Here is a 20,432-nt window from a genome sequence, read left to right on the forward strand (position 1 = left end):
ATTATTGTTGTTGTTATTTTGACCTTGCATAATTCTTATCACTGTTTGATGTTATATTTGTTATGTATTGATTGCTATTTACTAATTTACTAATTGGCAGGGATTTTTATATCATTTGTTGCATTATGATCAGTAATTATTCATGCCCTGGAACATAGTAGGCTTTCAATGCATACATGTTGAGGAGATGAATTTTGTTGTGATTAATTCTATTTGTGTGTATGTGTGTGTGTGTGTGTGTCCCTAATCAACCACTATAGTGTAAGCTTTTTATGAGCAGGGTATGTGTCTTACACCTCTTGTTATTGTGCCTTGTTACCTGTTTGAAGGAACCACTCCTTAGATGGCATTCAAAGTCCTTCCCATGTGGCCCTACATCTGCTCCTGTGCTTCCTAACAGGTTGGACTCCCTCCTATGTCTATACCTTGAGCAGCCCCCCAACCTCTGCCCCACTTCTGCTGGGGATATCATTTCTGAACTTCTTGGCTGTGCTAATTTTTCTTCATTCATTAGCTCTCAGGTCCTCCTGGGACTTTCCTCACCAGTCTGGTCCTCTTCGCCCTGTCTGCTCCTTTATGCCTCCTAGCTTCCCCTTTGATGAACTCACCACACTCCACATTGCAATCATCTTTATGACCCTAAGACTCCAATGAGGATTGTCTCACTTGTCTGTATTCCTACTGCCTGACACAGGCATTGGCAGTCTAACAACGTGATTAATACATTTTTATACAACCAGGGAATTATAAAGAGTATTATAAAAGATATTGTTTAAATCTTCAAATGATTTTAACTGGACTATGTTGAACAATACAATGATAATACCACAAATTTCCTTGATAACTTTCCCCTGACAAGTTCAAAGCACTATGCATGTTCACTATTGTTCTGTCCTCCACACTTGATGACTTAGGTGAATTATGTTGCTTTTTGATGGAAGTCGGTTGGGCTTCCACCCTCACCACCCTCTTCATGAAACACGGGTAGAATCATTTATCACTTACTGAATAAATGGATGAATAATGTGCTTATGGGCTAACTGGGAAGACCTAAAGTCTTTTCGGCTCTCTTCTATTGCTACTGACAACTGCGTACTTGGAAATGAACAAGACACATCACGAGGCTATTAGCCTAGATAGATGAATTTTCTTCCAATTAAAATGCACAAACCCTAAAATAATTGACTAAAACTATTTTTAACATTTCCAGCCTAGTGTGACCTCTCTTGCCTTAAAATTCCTTTAAGGGTTATCAGAATCCTTAGCTGTTTAATTCACACAGCCTTGGATATCTTTCTTTTGTTCTGACTTGCTACCTAAATCTTTCATTGTTAATTAATATTATATCTGTTTCTGTGTTGTTTCCCCTACTGGACTGTGTTCTGCATAACAATGGGAACCTGTTTATCACTAACTATAGTTCATAAAAAGCCTAGGAGTTCTCTGTACCCCCACAGGTGCCTCTGTGAAGGTTTGAGAGAGAGAGAGAACAAGTGAAGGAGACAGAGAGAGGGTAATGGTTGACAGTGATCCCTGCACTTAGGTCCTCGGTTCCTCCACATTCCCCACCTCAACCCCAAACGAGTACCTCAGCTTTTATAACTCAATGAATTTCCAGTGTAGGATTTTATTGGCACAGAGGGTTCTGCTACTTAAAAACAGGTTTCATAGCCACTAACCACTAACATATATGATCTGTTATATGAGCTGATGTCTGTTCTTTCCCTACTAAAAGGTAAGCTCCATAAGGCAGGGATCATAGCGAGTGTAGTAGGTAAACTTTCATATATAGGATGAAGGAATGAATGGCAAAGAAGGGATTATACAAAGATGGTGTCAGCTGATAATCCGATTGGCTTAACATATTTAAACACAAGAGAACTTTTGAGTTTGGGATGATTTAAATGTAGCATTATCATATAATGTATTGCCTACACTGAAACTCTTTTGAAGGTGAAAGGTGTGACATTCACAATTACACAGGTCAACAGATGAAGACAATGGCTCCCTTGAATGACATCTCAAGGGGATCTTGACGGAGGGCAAACTTGAAAATTTAACCTTTGGCAAAGGGGATCTCAGGTCCTATTTGTTTCTGCCTTGTTAGAAGCAGTTATTAGAGGACACAGTCCAATGTTGGTCTTGTTGCCCATTACTCACTTCTCCCAATGTTTGACTGTCTGAAGATTGGAGCTACAACCAGAAGCATAAAGGTTCCTTTTGGTGCTGAATGAAATAGCCTATCAACAGTGCTGGGCTCCCATCTCTTTGAGACTGGGGGAGGCAGCAATGAATATGTTTTCCTGCTGACAGGGAGGGTAACCATTACATGCCGTGTCTGCTACCATTCCCCTCTCAAACCCTTGATAGAGTCTTATCCGTGGAAGTGGATCAGTTATTCTAAGGGCAATACCAGAGATGAGAAGTCAGAACAGGGTAACCAACCTGGCTAACAAGGACATTCCTGTGGCAACGAGATATCCGAGACAGTGGACCCCTGTCTGTAACATCTAAGTTCTCTGAGTTCAGTGGCCACCCTGTGCTCATTTTCCAGTATTTCCAAGACATCTGCCTCATGAGTGTGTGATCATTTGCCACATAAAGCAGTATTGTGGTGCTGTGTTGAATTTAAGGGGTTCTCAATAAAGTTGAAATGGGACGGCCAAGCTCAGTGAAATTCCTTTTCAATGTTGGTATTAGGATCCTAGGATTTAGATCAGGCCATTTCAGAATGTCCCTATTAGGTAATAGGAGACAGTTTTGACCTGCAATATATCCAAGTTTATGTGATACATTCTACTATAATCATGTTACACTCTGTTCATAAAATTACAGATGTATCCCAGGAAGAGGGTGAATCAGATGTTATCCTGGCACTACTCCTGACATGTTTATTCGGTCTGGGGTCAGTGCATGATTATTAAGCCCTACTGGAAAAATAAATAAATTGACATTTTAGACTGAAAATCACATCATTGCCAGGTGGTGTGCAAACTGGCTGTGTACAGATATTATACATCCTTGTAGTCACGAAACAATTTATGTGCTGGTGTGGATTTCCCACAAGTTAGTTCATCCTGTTTCCCATAGAGCAGCTTGATTGGATGTGAAAGCAGTCCCTCTCTCCTCTCTGCACCAGGCCTCCTAGAATTGGTTGTACAAAACCACAAACCCCATTTCAACCCAGTGGGGGATTGCTGCCATCACATCCCTCAAGGGCACAGGGTGCTGGTTCCTTCCTTCCCATCTGCACTCTGTTCTCACCCCAGAACCTCTCAGAGGGGCTGTCACTCTGCACAACTCATGGAAAAGGCAGCGGAGCTTCCCCACTGTGGAGGGGCCGCCTGGCAGGATGATGAGGTGCTTGGTGGCTCCTGCTTAGATATTAGCCCACTGAAGCCTGACCTCAGAAAGGTGGCCTCTGGCTCACGGAGCATTGGTCCTTACCCTTCCAAACCAGACTTCCACAGCCAAACTTCTACGATGACTCCTCTTATTGCTGACCTCTCCGAGTTCTTAGACACAAAGGCTGATTCACTCAGACCTTGTTTTCCAAGAGCAGGTTATGGCCTGAAAGAAGCTGGGTCTGTAAAGCTAGAACCAGAAGTGAGGAGTGAGCCTATCATCATTTGGAGTCTAAAATTAGAGACCACACAAATGAAACCAGAATGAAACAATGTGTGCAGGAGGGTTCAACTCAAAAGATGTTGATTGATTTTGTATTTGCCAGGCCTGGAGTTTTATTTTACCTTTTTTTAAAAAGATTTACTTATTTAAGAGAGAGTGAGACAGCATTAGAGGAAGGGGAAGAGAGAGAGGTTCTCAAGCAGTTTCCATACTGAGCCTGGAGACCAAGGCAGGGCTTGATCCCATGACCCTGACACCACAACCTGAGCTGAACCTGAGAGTCGGTTGTTCAAATGACTGTGCCACCCAGGTGCCCCATAGGCCTGATATTTCAAATCTCATCCACCTCCTCCTCCTCCTACTCCTCCCAAAATCCCACCTATGTTGCCCATCATGTGCTTTGTACACAGGGGGCATCTTTTCTTGTTAATTGTATGAAAGTGGGGAAGTCTGGTGAGAAAGCAAAACATGAAAATAGCTATTGGCTCCTGACTACAATTTCCCTGAGGTCATTTAACAGGACAGCATTTTCCCCCTGGAGCCAGAATCCTCTAACCAAGAACCATCAGTAATTGTCCTCTGAAAAGCAGTCAGAGTGATAAAGTAAGTTACGGTTTGCTTTCCAGCATTGTCCTGCCTCCTCCCCTTGCTCATGCTGCTTTTCTGACTTATATCTTAGTCCAGCTCTGTCTGCTGAAATAAAACATGTCAGAGTCTGCTTCAGGTGCCATTCATCTGATGGCACCACCCTCCCACAACTAAAGATTACCAGATATTTCCTCTAAATCCCAGTGAGGGGTTCAGACAGCATGCATCTGTTCTGTTATTTCTTGCTAGGTTTATATGTAGGTTTGAGTCCATCTACCTTATCTTTAGCATTGGCCAGTTAGATGATGGAAAACAAAAACGGGGTTTCTTTAGTGCATTCATTCATTGATTTCTAATATTTGTCAACCACTCTTTGTGAAGTCCTACCAGGGGTCAGGAATGGCACAAGGTCCCAGGGAAGTCACTGTGCATGGCATGGATGGTCCTTGCATTCACTGAGCTTCCTTCTAGAGGGAGGTTTGGATGACTAACCCTGCATTTACACTCCATTGCAGGGTTCCCAACCTCAGCACTATTGCTACTTAGGAACAGAAAATTCTCTGTTGTCAGAGACTCTCCTGTTCTTTGTGGGGTCTTTAGTCTCCACCTGACTTCTACTCTCTAGATATCAGTAACACCCCTTTCTTGACCCTCAGTTCACCAACCAAAAGGGTCTCCAGACATTGCAAAATGTTCCCCGTGGTGTAGAGTCACCAACTTCAGCATTACTGCACTACAGGGATAAATGTAATGATAAGTATAGGTTCTATGGGAGCCCAGAGAAGGGACATCCAAGACTTTAAGGGTCAAACAGTCAAGGCCCCAGGAGGAAACTGATGGCGCATTGGATTGTAAAGAATTATAGGGAGACTTAATAAGAGAATTATTTACAAGGTATAGAAAGGGCATATAAAGGGCACCCATACCCAAAGCTTGTAACACAGGATTGTTCTTGTGCCAGGCCATAGGGGAAGCTGGGCAATTCCTGGATTAAAGGGGGAGTTATGTGAAGAGGGCTGCCTAGAGAGAAGCCATGATCTTTGATGAAGTGACTCTGTCGTGGGAGATGACCCTCCTGGAAAATTCACATTTGAGCTCACTTTCCTTCTTCTAATCACCTGTTGCGTTTCTTAGTGGTCACCCCAACTAGAAACCAAAGGCAAGGGAACCAGTTGGTGTAGCCCGTATAAATCAGGCACTCAGAGAAGAAAGCAGGGCAAAGAAGGCTGACAAGTGTTTCTAGAAGGTTGAAAAGGAAATACTTAGTGCAGCAGGCATCTTAGAAAGAGTCAAATCTAAGTTGAGACCCAAGGATAAGTCAGAGTTACTGGGGGGAAATGTAAGGGGAATAGCACATGTGATTTCTTTTCCACAAAAGTCAGTTATAAGAATCAATGGTACATTTATAGTTAATCTCCTGAGCCCCCATCAGCCTAAGTGATGTTTGGGGACACTGTCTTTCCTCCCTAGATTATCCAGAATGCTGAGGAAACAATGTCTAGTTTTCAGTCCTCAGTGGCAGGAGTTCCTCAGGGACAATTCATTCCTTGAATAAAGGAAGAAGGGAGAGAGGGAGGGAGACAAAAGAGCTGGGAGAAGGAGACTTCAGCTTCTGGATCCATCATTTGCGTGGGAAATGAACAGGGGATTTGCTCTGGTGGAGACACCTCTACAAACCTTACCACCTGGCTAGCCATCCCCTCCTGCCAAGCTGGCTGGCCTACTCCCACATTCCTGAGGCAAGACTTTTTGTTTTCCTGTTTATTTAAAACAAAAGCCTGGATGGTAATCATCTTCTGGGTGCTTAGCAACTGCTTTAGACCCTGTGACACAAAAGTCATTAACAATCTTGACGTCAGAAGCTTGGAATGGAGAACTCAAAAAGCCTTGCACCTTTTGGGGATGGGAAAGAGAGAACCCTTTTCATTTTTTTCTAGGCTTCTACAACTTGGAGAATAAAACACACATTAGTTTCTCAGCAGACCAGCCTGCCATGTTACAAAGCGGGGGATTGAACTCCCAGTTTGGGAGCTTGGGGGAATTAAAGATTATCCATGATGGTGTAGAAATCCAGTGAGGCCAGAGTTTTAAAAAGCGGTGAGATAGAGGAAGATAAAAAACAGAGGACTAGGGGCGCCTGAGTGGCTCAGTGGGTTAGAGCCTCTGCCTTCGGCTCAGGTCATGATCCCAGGGTCCTGGGATCGAGCCCCGTATCGGGCTCTCTGCTTAGCGGGGAACCTGCTTCCTCCTCTCCCTCCTGCCTGCCTCTCTGACTACTTGTAATCTCTGTCTATCAAATTAAAAAAAAAAAAACAAAAAAAAAAAAACAGAGGACTAGAGAACCTAGTAAGCCACTAGAGTGATAGAATTTATTACTGAGACCCATACTATAAGTCCAGTGTATTAAAGGAGTACACAGGAAAGTCTTGTGTATGTGCTTTTTCAGCCTCCACAAAGGTGCACGAACTTCTAATGAGACAGGCAGTTTATACCTTGCACCAATACTGAAGCACGCAGATAGTAGGGATATAGGTGGGGAGCCCACGAAAGTCAGCAGTCAGCCATGTAGCCCAAACCCAGAGCTTCCTTGTGGTCAGGCCCCATGCATACTGTAGTCCTTACAGCTCTCCTGCACAAGAACTAAACAGCCAATAATTTGTGCCTGACTTACTTATTTTTACCTGCTCATGTGTTGACTCTCTGGAATGAAAACACAGGAGCCAAGTGTTTCCTTTAACACAACAGGATCACTGGCTGTAGCTGGGGGCTGTCCGCCGGTCTCCTTCTCAAGTGCTCTGTGCCTCCATCTCAGGAATTAACCTGGCTACCTCCTCCTGTCTTCTCTGTATCCTGCTTCCCCACTGTCTCATCGGTGTCCTTGCTAATTCGACAAAGTTAATACCTGATTAATAACTCCTATGATAGAAGAGTTCCTGGATGAGCTGTAGCCCCCATTTACAATCTGCTGGTGATTGAAAAATTATGTTCAGTTCAGTAACAATTGATGGAAATGGTCTCTTCTTTTCTGCAGTTGATTGACTTTGTAATTGTGATTTAATAATGTAAATACCACTTGTTTTCTTCTCAAGATGAATTGCCTTCTGATTTGCTAGGCTCAAGGCTCATTGGGCTTTCTTATATCTTTGTCTCTTCTCCTGAGATTATAGGTGAGATTTATTCATTATTTTGCTCTATTTTTCTTTACACACACTCACCCACACACACATGCACATTTTGAATCAAGAGTTGGACGGAGGACTTTTTTTTCAACTATTGATGATCAAATGTTAGACCTAAAACTTTTAGAAATAATTTAGAAGCAGGAGGCCTGGGTGGGTAAGTAAGTGACAAACTCAAATGTGCACAGATAACTAGAGATTGCTCATGAACTAGAATAGTGCTATTTCCTAAATGATGAGGAAAGCTCAAAATGAATGGATGTGATTTTGTGATTTATAATAGAAATACATATCTGGTCTTTGTCCAGTTCCTGACACAGAGTTTCGAAAACCTTGGAGCTTCCTGTGATGACAAGAAATGTACATTCTGTTATGATAATGATGAAACTTTTGGAAAGCACCTAAGGATGGAGGTTGGTTGCCAGGGTAGCCGATCATGTGATTAGAGGGTTGGAATGTCTCCCCCACCACCACCACCTCAGGAAGGGGACAGGGACTGGAGATTGAGTTCAGTCGCCAATGGCCAGCAATTTGCTCATTCATGTAATCAAGCCTCTAGAAAACCCAAAAGGACAAAGTTCAGAGAGCTTCTGGGTCGGTGAACACCCAGAATCAGGTAGAAGGGAGAGCTCACTCCAAGGGCATGGATCTTTGTGCTCCTTTCCCCATTCCCTACCCTATGCATCTCTTCCATCTGGTTATTTGTGAGTTATATCCTTTTATAATAAACCAATCATCTAGTAAGTAAAATATCTCTCTGAGTTTTGTGAGCCACTCTAGCAGATCAGTCAAACCCAAGCAGGGGTCACAGAAACCTCCCATCAACAGCCAGTGTGTCAGAAGCACGAAGAGCAACCTGGATTTGCAGTTGGCATCTGAAGTGGGGGATCAGGGCCATCTTGTGGGGCTGAGCTCTTCCCTGGTGGGATCTGATGTTACCTTTAGGTAGATAGTGTCAGAACTGAAGGACACCCAGCTGGTGTTAATTGCTCAGTGTGGGGGATGAAACCCACACATCAGAATCGGTGTCAGAATTGCAATGGCTCTGTATTTTACTTTCTTTATTGAATGTTTCTCTACTGTTACGCATACATACCATACGTGTATTTGTGCGTTCATAAGTGAATCATATGCAGCAGTGAGTAAATACCACACTGTTACTTACATTAATTTCATGACTTAGCATCAGGGTACAATGTTCTATAATTGAAAAACAAAACAAAACAAAACCCTCTGGAGATGCATGTAAGTGGAGCAAATTCAGGGCTGGTCTGAAGGTGTCTGACACTGTGCATCTGGACCTGGTCCCTTCAAAAGCTCCTAGAAATCTACAGCTACCAGGCTCCAGGCACCAGCCCCTTCCAAACTCCCCATTTTTGTCCAGGATCCTTCAATCCAAGCCTGCCTTGTTGGAACTCAGTTGCCCTTACAATCCTCCTTGCTTTTCTCCCCCAGACTGACATTGTCTGCCAAGGAGGCAGAGGCTCCACGCTTCCTAAAGTAACAAAAACAAAAGTGACAAACTCATCTGAGCCAATGGGAAACAAAGCCAGGAATTTTCAGCAATTTTCTCCCTTTCCGGGTCAGATGTGTTAATTTTGACAGAGGCTGCTGCGGCATATATGACCAGCATAAGGAAACCCAGCAAAGGCAGGCAGGAAGAGGGACACAGCAGAGATCTAGCAAGGGGATTTCAGAGGCTGACAAGCCTCGAGCTTTCACATCTTTTGCAATGTGCTTAGCTGTGGCATTTTCCAGAACCAGAGCCAGCCTCAGGTTTCAAGGGTAGAAACAGGATTCACACCTCTAAACTTCCCTACCCAGGGACATTGGGCCTTGATCAAATGCTGGTTGCTGTCCAGAGACTCATGATAAGATCACAGCATCCCTATGTAGTCCCTGTGCCAGAAGGACTGCCATGAATTAAGTGGAGAGAAGAGCAGTGGTTAAGGAGCTAAGAAACAAAGTGGCTCAATGCCCTCATTTTGCAGATAAGGAAACCGAGGCTGCATGAAGTAAAGTGGATTGTCCAGAATTCTTGGTGAATTAGTGGCGGAGTGAGGACTCCTAGGTGTCCATTAGGCCTATGTTCATGAGGGTTCTCCAGAGAAGCAGAACCAAGAGGATATAGTGAGAGACAGATAAGACAAGATTCATTATAAGAATCCGTTTGAGTGGTTGTGGAGGCGGGAAGTCCCCTGATCTGCCATCTTCAAGCTGCAGAATCAGGAAAGCTGGTGGCATAATTCAGTCAGAGTCTAAAGGTCCTAGAACCAGGTGAGCAGATGGGGTAACTCCCAGCCCTGAGGCCAAGGGCTTTATAAATGGGGAAGGTGGGGAAACCTATGGGTATAAGGGCCAGGAGAACCTGGAGGTCTGGTGCCCAAGGGCAGGAAAAGACAGACATCCTAGCTCAAGAAAAGCAGAGAGAATTTACCCTTCCTCCATCTTTTTGTTCCCTTCAGGTCCTCAGTGGACTGAATAATGCCGACCCACAGTAGTGCGCAATCTGTTTTACTCAGTCTACCGAATCAAATGCTCATCTCTCCTAGAGACACTTCACAGACACACCCCAGCATCATATTTACCAGCTACCTGGGCATCCATTTGCTCAGTCAAGTTGACACATAACACTAACTGTCACAGGGCTTCTCAGATCTTGTTGGTTCTGTTCTGGTATAGCCATAGGTCATTTCTGATAGTGGGGGTGCGGGAGAAATTTGGGCTGTGGTTCTGAGTGTTGAGCCTTTACTACTGCCAAGGTCCCCTTTCCTTTGTCTTTCAGTGTCTGTCTTCTGGTTGGGAAGGATTAGAGAGGTGAGCCACATAACTAAGAAGGGATATTTTTAGCAAAGGCAGGGGAGGACAGAAAGCAGAGAGAAGCATCATTTTCCTGCATTTGGAGTGTATCCTGAGACCCATGAAGATGGGTCTCAAATCAGATAAGTGGATGATTAGTTATACCTATAAGACATTACTCCAACCTACCCAAGACGAGGGAAACAAGAACAGCTACTTGTCAAAATCTGCATGAATAGGATTCTTAGAAGGGAACGGAAAGAATTAATTTCCCCCATTAATACAAGACATTACCCTCAGACACACACAGTCCTTCATAATTGTCAAAACCTCTTTCCTCCCCGTCACCGAGCAGCGACAGCACAATGACAGATGAGCGCCACCTTGAAATTGCTGTGGTGTCTTTGTTCTTGTGCTTGCATTGTCAAAACCCCAGAAAAAGGTAGGGTGGCCTAGGCCGATTCTATAATGTGCAGGCTTGACTGCAGGAAACTTTTTATGTTTCCGTATAGGTCAGTGACCCTGAGCTTCTGGGTTGGAACTCTGCCCATCAGCACCACAGTTGTCATATTTCCAGAACGTAAGGAATTAGGTAGGATTCCTGGTCATGGACTGTATTGCTAAGTTATAAAAGACTAGAAATGACTTTAGAAATCATCCAGTACATGTTTTTATTTAATAGGAAAAGAAATAATGAAGACTTGGGGTGCTAAAAACATTTACACAAAGTCACATAGCACACGAGCGGCAAAGCTAGGCTTAGATCCAGGTCTTCTGGTCTCCAGTTCAGTACTTTTTCTCCACTTACTCCTGCTCTTGGCAGAGTCATAAAGACCATGGGTACTGTGACTTCTATGGGGACGAGGCTAAGAAGGGAGTCTAGGAAGATAGTTGTCTTTTGTGAGAGATCAGCTTAATAAGAGTCCAAGTTGGATGATAAGAAGCAGTCAGACTTGCCCAGAATAGTGCAAGGTGCAGATACAGAGGGCCCTTGACAGGAAAGTTTCCAAAGGGACCTAACATCACATCAAGGGCTCTAGGCCCCAAGGGCAGAAACATTGTCCATTGAGTGCACAGCTCCTAATTCTTCCTTTCAATGGCTGCTATAGCTGAGTGCGTGAGCCTAGTTATCTCCCTGTGATGCTTCAGAGCTCAGGCCCTCCAGCTCCGTGAAGTGTGCAGAATGTCTCAGTTGTGGCCTGCATGCCAAGTATGCTGCTTGGCTTAGTGGGTATTTTGCCTGGAAGCAAATACAAGGATTTTAAAAATATTAATGAACGTTGATAATTACCACCATTGTCATGTGGTTGTGCTATTGGCAGCTCATCTGGGGAGAGGCTAAAAGGTAGAGATTAAGAGAAAAGGAAGGAAGAGAGAACACAGGAAAGGTCAGGCTGCATCAAGGATTCATCTGCAGACACAGGGCTGTTCTTCCTCAAAAGAGCATCTCCCCAGTAGCCTGAAGAGGCCCTGCGGCTGGTTCTGTGAGTGCTGTGGGCCATCTTAACCATTTTAGAAGGCCAGATCTGGTCTGGTACCTGAACTGCCAGGACTTTGAGCCAGCATCTGTTGAACTCCAGCTGGTTTCCATCCTGTGGGTTGCAGTGCTCATGCCCTCACTCTAGTTGGGCTTACATTCCAAGCAGCTGCTCTAGCCTGTAACCCCACAGAAAAGTAGTTAGCTCATGACTCTTAAGCTCTGAGGAAGAGAGCACACAGTCATTCCGGACCCTCATCTAGCAGAGTTCTACATCTGAAAATCCACAATCTCCTTGGGGACCAGACCACTGTCTCTCATTGATTTTAAAAGTGTGAGTATTGGGAAAGACCCATAGGCGGATAAAGTACAAGCAGCAGTCTGGGCAGATCCTGATGGCCAGCGTTTCCATAAGCTGGAAGTGCGGTGGCCACAGAGATTGTCATCCAGAGAAGCACACTATTGAGAGGGGAAGTGACCGTTAATTAATGAGTGTTGGAAAATAGGTGTCCACTGAGAGTGTACTGGATGGACTTAATAGTAGGTCACCCTACTTGAAAAATAACACAGGCTTCCTTAGTGTTGCTGTAGAAAGACATTAATCCCTAGGGAAGGAAAGTTTTAATTCCTCCCAAAGCACGTAAGGGGTACAGCCTTTGGTCTGATGTTGCTCTGTTATTAGAAATAATTTGAAGAATTGGGACACCACTCGGTCCCCAACAGATTCTGACAAAAAGACTTGCTGCGAGCTCAAGAAGCCAAGTTCTCAAGCCCCCTCTGGTGCAGGATACTTAATGACCATGTGGTGGCATGGGACATGTCTGTGCCTCCACAATATTATTTTCTTTGAGAAACTGGGCATAGGTAACTGGTCATTCCTGCTTAGGCTAATGCAAGCAAGGTCAAATCAAACTTTCTTAAGACATATACAAGAAATACATGCATGGAGGAAGTAGTATCTCATTCAGTGGCTTAATTTCGTTTTTTAGAAAGTATTGATTATTTTTTAAAGCAGTATTTTATTTCAACTAAAGTACAGAATTCCTTCACTTTTTAGTTGTTAGTTATGAAATAACCTTGTTGGTTCAGAGTGCAAATAGTAGTAGTGAAGAAAAAAATCCTGTAATAAAGAAAAACTTTTCAAATATCCTTAACATTTCGTCAAAAACTCAGCTATTTCAGCTAAGCTTTCTGTAAGTCATGATGTTGTTTTCTTCAACCTCTGTGTCTTTTTGGTCAGAGATGTTTATTTCTGTTCATATTTGGATACTTTGTAGAATATAAATGTTAGCTACTTTTTTAACCATGTCAGCTACTCCGTTCTCCAAATGGATTTAAGTTTCTGCCTCCAGCCGTTTGTCTGTCTATATGAGAAATTCTGGTTTTCTGAATTCTGTGCCCTCATGCTCTCTCTCTCTCTCTCTCTCTCTGCGCACGCGTGCATGTGTGTGTGCATGTGTGTGTGTGTTCATCTCTTCTCTTCTTTATCCAGCATGCACTCGGAACTCCTACTGAAAGGGAATGTGCCACATCTGTGCCAGTACCCTGGCTCTTTCTGTATCACTCAGGACTACTCCCTCTGAGTCAACAGGGTCATCTAGATTATAAAACACTCATGTCCTGATTTTTCTTATAGCTAATGAATCCATCTCAGAAAAGAGAACACAAAGGCCAAACTAACTACATGTCTTCACTTTGGAAAGACTGATTCTTGCCCTGATTCTCTGCATCTGTGGATCTGGGCATCCCCATCCACTGTGGGTTGATGAAGGCCTGGCTGCCATTACCTTGCAAGGCCCCCTCTCCCTGACTCACCTGCTGACATCCCAACTCTGTGTCTCTCATAAAGGCCAGTGGATAGTCAGCAAAAGGCCTGAGCACACTCTGAGATGTGCAGAGCTTTATCGACTGGTAGGTCCTGAATGTCTTCACAGCAGAGGATGCCTGGGAGTCGATAAGTGGAACTGGCTGGCACTTGGCAAGTGAAGGCCACAGGAGTTCTCCATGTATTAACTGGGGGTGTCATTTCTGGTTATATATTCGAGTGCCCTGGGCAGTGTTTAGAGGATGCAGTGATGGGCTAGTTCAATCAGTCTGTAAGTATGGGCTCAAGAGTCTGTTTTTAAAGTGCTCCTTGAATGATATCATGTGTCACCTGGGATAAGATCTCTAGGCCCTCCCTCCTCGACCTCATTGTACAGAGGCTTCTTAATTTTGCATTCTCCTGACCCCACTTACCAGGCAAAACTCTTCAAATCCCCTGCCTCTGGCTTTCCACCTCTGATAAAGAGAGCCCCTGTACCAGAATTGATCTTTCTGTTTAGTCCCACTGGAGAGTCATTTGAGCCCTTCTCTTATTGTGTCATCCCAGCTGTCCCATCAGAAAATGACAAAGACTTAGGAAATTCACCACTGCCAGGCAATTCCTTTGAGCCCCATTTCCCAGGAGCATTATTAATGTACTCTTTCCCCCACTAGAAGCTCACCTGACTTTCACAGTCACATATTGGTCTTGTCATTAGCCAACTTGCTGTCAACCTCAGGGAAGGTAGCCAGCAAGGCAGCCCTGGACAGGAGCAAGCCACCCCTTCTTTGGGCAAGGTCCTGGTGGCCATAGCCTGAGAAAGGTTATCTGAGCCCAAGACAAAGAGTTTTTGTCACCGCCAGCAAGTGAGACATTGACCCAGAGGCTCAGTCTCCAAACCAAAATGACTTTAGCACAATTCAATTGCTTGTATTAATTAAGAGAAAATGAAACAGTGAGTTTATCACACTTTTCATTAACTCCAGCAGCAAAGGGATGTATCTGGGAGTTGGGAGCAAGCAAGGATGGAATGTACTGCTGTCCATGTGCCCTGGTTTAATTAAGGATGGGGAGCCCACAATTGCTTTTTCCCAACAGCATTCTAAGGAGAGTCACGGGGTTACGGAGGATAGAGAGGGTAGAGATGGGCCTGGTAGAGAGAGAGAGAAGATTATGCAGAGAGGGAGAATTTAGAGGGAATTCAGTTTCCAAACCCTTGCCCATCACACATAGAGTGAAGAGATGCTGTATGTTCATCCTACATGAGATACACACAGAGTTAAAGGAAGTTGAAGCTGTAATCCCTTCTCAGTCTACTTGCAGTTTAGACAATGGGATGGCTACCATATAGGAAGCAAGTGCAAATAGTACAATATCAAGGTCACATGAGCCATATTGTCCGAAATTCTGAGACTTTATCCTTGTTCCTACTCAAGCATGTTTCTTTTGTTTCTGTCCTTCAGGAGAAGGAGGCTCTTGTGTCGGGAGATTTGTGATTGAGAATGCTATCATGAGATCTCTGGGGAGGAGGGAGAAACCCACTCCCTAGCCTATAGGTTTCCAGAAGGCAGCATCTCCTGTAATTTCTGGGAGTGATAGTCCCTTCTTCCACCTCAGTCACTCTTTGTCTCCTTCATGGATGATGAGTAATGTCATTGATAAAGTGATTTGTTAGGCATCCACTGGACCTTGTCATGCCAGAATAAGACCACCTAGAAGTGAGATGGCACTCCTGATTCTCCATCAACTTCCTGATCTACCTCTGCTTGGGGCAAAGTGTTCTCCATACCCTGGACTATCTATTCCAATATAGCCTTTATTCCCAGGTGCAACATTTGGCCTGTAAGTGAATACCCAAGGCAAGTACTCCAACTGAGCAAGTCCGGATATCTTTAGTTCACAGGGAGAAAAGCAAGAACCCGTGTCATCTTTGGATGCCAAGCCCAGATTGTGGGTCAGCCTGATAGCAGTAAAGCTCATATTTTGATCTGTTTGTGGTTCACTTGATACGATTATGTTCTACTGGCCAGAATCCTCGAGAGAGATGGATGAGTGACAAGCTTTCAGAACACAACCCCACAAGCACTTCTGACATCTACCTTGCCCCACACATGGCAAGGACACAGAAGCCACTGGGAGGGGACTACTCCAGACAGTGCCTTTCCTTGGCCTTATCTTGCTCTAGACGTCTGGGCAGGATTTCTAGCATATGGTCAATATGACAGCCAACCCACACCTTTTTTGAAGAATGGTACTAAGCATTTCTTACAGGGGTAAAATCTCAGTTCCTTGATCGCTTGAATGAATACTTAGTGTTGGTGAATAGGCAAGAAGCTATGGTCCAAGATGGATCAAAAAGGGTTAGAAGCATTCATATGATCATCTGGACAATGGATTCCCAATTTCCAAGTCCAGTGTTATTATGGAACATCTATAATAACCCCTCTTGCTGAGGAGCAGAGAAACGTCTGTTCTTGCTTTTCCAGAAATCCTTCTGTGTGAGCCAGATAGACTATGGGGTGCCCATGCGCTTTCCACTCCCAATGGCTTTCTCTTCCTTTCTTGCCCACTGGAGTTCTCTTTCTATTGACCATGTCTTCAGAAAGCCATTTGCTCTGTGTAGATGACTCCTTAAATTCTTACCCCTCCTCCCTACTCTTATCCTCCTCATGTTCATTTCCTTCAAGGCACCTGCCCCCAGGCATGTGCCACTGTGAGCCACCTCCTGACAGGCCTCATGGCAAAAGCTGTGACAGGTGCTGACACTTAACCTCACAAAGCAGTTTCCCTGGATAGAGTGGCAGCTTTCCGTGGCATATGAGGAGGGACAGTGAGGCTGGGACACCCAGAAGGCTACTTTTAATCATTTCAAAGGGAGACACCAGGCAGGCTTTGCTCTATATGAGGATGACTTTTTTTTGGATGATGTAAATAATCTAACAAAGGAATGGGCTTCCCTCTGAAATCATCCCTGGGGATATTTATGCAGAATAGGTGAAGATATTCCATCAGGGACAATAATCCAAAAAAAAAAAATGCATAGAAAACTAAAATCTTTGAGCCCTTTGGTGCTTAGAACTGTAAAATTCTAAGGGCCTATGTGAGGGAAAAAAAAAAATCAAGCATAAGAGTGGTGGCTGAGAGATGGTTGGCATGGAAGGGCAGGATGGGAAGGGGGACAGAAAGAAGAAGAACCAGGTCAGGACGCATCTAGATTTTAGTCCGGATTTCCTATTTGGTCTCTTCATCCCTGAATGCTTACGTTGCTTCCAGCTCTAATAAATCTTTCTAGCCCACCATCTTTTACTAGAGGGATGTAAAAACAATTAGGAACTGAAAAATGAGCCTAGGGATAGAAAAATATAAACTGCTGAGTTCTAGGCTCACGAGATTGTAGACTACCCAAGGTCAAGGGCCTTGTCTTCTACCTTGTCTCCGCCCAACACCCAGTGTCTAACCCAGGTACATGTGGGTAAAATGACTGCAGGTGATGTCGGGAAAGCAGGTCACACCAGGGGTCCTTCCCTGAAGCTGTTTCTCAGTCTGCTCCTTTGTTTCTAAGATGGCAGGCCCTGCTTGTGGCCATGTCTTGCTCTTTACAGTCTGTGGCTGGGTCAGAATCTGCCTCCCCGCAGAAGAAGCCCCCCGTGCACGCAGAACCATGGGGCTCACTCATGCATCCTGCATCTGAGGGGTCCTGGCCTAGGGACCTCCTTCATCCCCTGATAAATGGCCCCATTTGTATTCTTGCAGATCTTAATCTCACTGCTACAGTGAATTGAACTTACCTTCTCACAAGTACTTGTCTGTGGGAAGAAATAACCCCTTTCTAAAAATATATTTCTGCCAATGATTCAGAATTCACTTCCTTTTGCTTCCAATCACGTTATATGAGGATGTCTGAATATATAGGGCAGCCTTTGGGTTATTGGCTTATTAAGGGACATCTCACCACAAAGCAAAACTGTGAAGCCGATTTGGGACTCCCGTTTTCATACATTTCATCAGAGAAAATATTGTAGTCCTTTTAGCCTGTGTTTTTCCTTTAATCCCTTTTGAATGTGTCTTCAGAACCTTTCCAGTGACACCCAAGCCATCTCGTTGGCACCCACCCCCATCTTTCTTTCCTTCCTCGTATCAGTACCCTATTCTTCCTCCTCCTTCTCCTTCCTCTCCTATTCTTCCCTCAAGTTTCTTCCTACCTGTCTTCTTTCCTCTCCCTCCACATCAGCAGTTTGTCTTCCTGGCAAGCACAAGAGGATTAAAACGTTTGTTGCCTTCTGCCCCTTTTGCTGCAGGATGGAGTCAGAATTTGACACTCAACTGGAACAGGAGAGGCCAGGGAAAGCATTCGACCCTGCAGTTTCTTAGGTCTGTAGGCATTTAGCAACTTCAATTTGTTCACCTGGTATTCAAAGCAGTAACAAAAATGACATCTCCATCACTTTCAGTGGGCCTAAGATGGGGAGTGGCTTCAACGTCCTCTTCCCATTTCTTAGCAAAGAAAACTGACAGCATGCAGACTATAAACACTCAGTTATCTTCAGGGGTCCAGATCTTTGACCTCAGTGCACTTGACTGAGTGCTGTACTCCGAGGAGGGTGTCTCTTGAGATGCAGGCACCACAAGGATCTCGGCATGAGAGGTGCTCAGTAAGCTTTGTTGACCAAGTGGCCACTTCACAGACCCAGATCATTACAAATGGGTGACAAGAGTGAGCTGAGAAGAGCATGTTTTGGTGCCTTGTAGCTTCACTGCCCAGTGCGTGGGTCCCAGAGCAGCAACTTGGAGACCTTGGATACTGGTTAGAAATGCAGAATCCCAGGCCCCACTCTAGACTTACTGAGTCAGAACCTATGTACTTTTTAGATTCCAGAGGGATGTATATGCAAATTAAAATCTGTAAAGCATTTACTTTATAGTACGAACTTGACAAAATTCATTTTCTCACTTAATGAGGTAGTATTATTGTAATGATCCCCATTTTACACGAAACGCTCTCTTCCTTCCTCCCTTTTTTGCTGTCATATAAGTGTTCCATAAAAACAACATTACAGATAAGAAAAATACATTCCCACTTTCCAGAGGGTGGCTGTATCATCCAGTAATTCCTCCATGAAGGACCCAGGATCTGCCCTACTCTTACCTTAGGGTCCCAGCACACTGGCTTCCATCTTCTTTAAGGTGATCCTGTCCCTTTGCACAAGCCAGCACTTCTAAAGAGAATAGCATCTATAAACCTGCCTTATCAGGATCTTTAAGACATGCGCCCGGTGTTACTATGTAGCATGGTATGGTTCTATCTTATTCTCTGCACGGAAACGGGCTCAGTGACCCTGCCTGAGGCTCCCGCCAGGCCTGGTGCAGGTGGCTCTTTTGTTTGGTCAGATGCAGTGGGGTTTAATTACTTGTGGCAAATGCACTGTAGAACATTTTGAACAAATCATGGCATCTTAGTAGTAAGGAGGCACCCTTTTGATCCTGCCATACTTGTTCATTGCAGAAAAGGCAAAGTGAATCTGGGACGTTGTTTTGGTGTATTTGATTTCATTGCTGTATACTTAGATTGGCCAACCAACATCATTTCAACAAGTGAGGCAATTTTTATATCCTCATAGACTTCCTGAAATAAGTGATCCCCAAACCTTCTTCAACTATGAGATTCTGTTAAATCTGGGAGAAATAAGGAATAAAGGATGAGAAGACTTTTCTATCCCTCTAATGAATCTTGAGGAATTAAGATATGAACTAGCCTGAATGATTAAGTGTCTGCTGTGGTGGCAGGCTTATGACCAGCACCACTGCCTTGAGATCCCAGTGAATAGGGCCCACCCCAACCCCAGTGGGCGCCATGCTCTAGAGTGTCTTCTTTGACATTTTCTAAGTCCTCCTCTGGTGCCTAGGAACAGCCAATGCCAGAAACACTATTAAGGAGAGACATTCAGATACCAAACTGGGAGTGTGTGTCCTGTTCTGAGCCCCATTTCTCCTCTTCAGGGTGCATTTCCAACTTCTACTCTTGGCCGTTCTTTACATGGGTTCAACCAGATTCCCTGAGATCCCCAGACTCATACCTGTGGGCTTGTTTGGGGATGCAGTCCACAGGTCCACGTTCTAGGATGTTGGCAAAGGATTGCTCCTCCTGACAATGCAAGATTTCTTTCATGTAATTGCATGAGATTGGGCTACCAGGATGGTGCTGATGTTGGATGAATCTGATTTTTTATACAGAGAGGGGCTGTGTGAAAGATATTTTGCCAGAGGACCCACACCTGCTTGGGATGTACTTGGTAACTGATGACAGAGCCTGGGTAGTTAGGACTTGGGGTGGGGGTTGGAGGCAGGGAAGAAAACAGGACCTGAAAAGCAAGTGGTCTGAGGAAATGGGCAGGGTGGGTGGAAACTCCCCAAGAGGTTAGACTTAGAGCAAAGTCGGGATGTTAAAGCACCTGTCTCCCTACCCCTTTCTCATCATCCTACACCTCACTTTCCTGCTGTTCCACATCCATGGTGGACTTAGACTTAGTTGATGGAACACCCATTGGATAGGAATATGTTTATAGGGAGGTGTGAGGGAAGTTATAATGTGTTTTTATCCTCCTGAAAACTATTTTCACTCTAATTCCTGGAACACAAAAAAGAATCAGGCAGTAGGCCTACAAGAAATTCAAATGGCTCTACTTCATCCCTGGCCTTTGTGTTGGCTGGGTTTTCACAGGAGTCTGGTGCTTTGACAAAACTGAAAACATCTGGGATTCAAGACAGAGGGTCTGTTCTCTTTGCACTGAACCACAGGGAGAGCGGTAAGGGATAAGACAAAGGAGCCAGATTGTTGTAAGACACATCATGAGGGTTGTAAACAACACATATTTTGCAACCCTACAATATTTTGATCATGAATTCCAAGCTTCACAGGTGCCTAGGAATAAAACCTCCAGAATGTCCCTCAAAGTTGGGT

The 20,432-nt window shown here is 44.4% G+C and overlaps 1 protein-coding gene across 3 annotated transcripts in view; it reads left to right on the forward strand.

Moving 5' to 3' along the window:
- Positions 1–20,432, forward strand: part of LOC111153862 (opioid binding protein/cell adhesion molecule like) — a 510,446-nt gene that overhangs the window by 468,204 nt on the left and 21,810 nt on the right. The gene's annotated exons all lie outside the window — the stretch shown is intronic.

Source organism: Enhydra lutris, unplaced genomic scaffold (genome assembly GCF_002288905.1).
Source record: "Enhydra lutris kenyoni isolate GAN:26980312 unplaced genomic scaffold, ASM228890v2 scaffoldscaffold34, whole genome shotgun sequence".
Lineage (NCBI taxonomy): Eukaryota > Metazoa > Chordata > Mammalia > Carnivora > Mustelidae > Enhydra > Enhydra lutris.